Raw genomic sequence first — 1,157 nt, forward strand, 5'->3', positions numbered from 1 at the left:
GGATGGACATGTGATGGAAGTGAAGATGATGATAGAGACGATTGATGTTGGTGTCTCCTTGTACGAGGTGTTGACGATGGCAATGTCCTCCTTGTTGATTTCCCCTCTGGATCCCTTCTAGAGGCCAGGGTTCTTTGTTCTGGAGAGTATTCTAGTGGCTCTGTGCATCTGGTACTCGATCCGCTTGCGCAAGGTAGAAATACTGGACTAGGGGTTGCGGCGACGGCTGGTGCGATAGGTGTAACAAGCATGTAGATCGTACCGGACGCCGTTGTTCGCTTTGGATCCCTTGTGGCGACTGGTTTCTTCTCCACTTTATGGTTGTCTTCTATCATGATATTTAACATGATTTTTACACCACAATCTTGTATTTCCTCCTTCACCTCAAAGTACCTCGGTGGGTAAAATCTTGGTGCAAACAGACAAAAAGAGGTGCGCGGACATGGTAAAATATGACAAACCCTACAACTAAGGTGCAAGATAATAGGTAAAAATAATGCAAAAGTTCGACTCATCAAAAAACCGCTGCAAATTTGCAACGTCCTCCTCAATGCACAGTGCTGAAGAGCCATTACATAAAGCGGAGCCCAAAGGTTGTTTAACTACTATCGAGTGAGGACAATCCAAATGAAACAGTGAATAGGTAAACACTTGTGACATCCCTTCGCCAAAGCGTGGAACCTTTACCAAATCGAGCATGCCTTACTTTCCGGTAGCGAAGCACATCTCCTACATTTATGACCACACAACTAGCCCTGCCAAGGAAATGATGAATCCTTATTGTCTGTCTCAAAACCATCATTGCATTTTTTTTCGATGAAAAGCGAGATCTTAATCGAATCAAGCTAGCGTAACCTTTACCGAATCGAGCATGCCTTACTTACTGCTAGGAATCAAGCTAGCATAGCACATCTCCTACATTTATGACCACACAACTAGCCTTGCCAAGGAAACGATGATCCTTATTGTCTGGCTAAAAACCATTGTTGCATTTTTTCGATGAAAGGCAAGATCTTAATCGAATCAAGCTGGCCTTACTCGCGACCAGCATAGCACATCTCCTACAATTATAACAGCACAACTAGCCCCCCCCCCCAAACGAAACGATGGATCGTTATTGTCTGGCTTGAAACAACTATTGCATCTTCCGATAAAAA

Source organism: Triticum dicoccoides, chromosome 6A (assembly GCF_002162155.2).
Source record: "Triticum dicoccoides isolate Atlit2015 ecotype Zavitan chromosome 6A, WEW_v2.0, whole genome shotgun sequence".
NCBI classification, from domain to species: Eukaryota; Viridiplantae; Streptophyta; class Magnoliopsida; order Poales; family Poaceae; genus Triticum; species Triticum dicoccoides.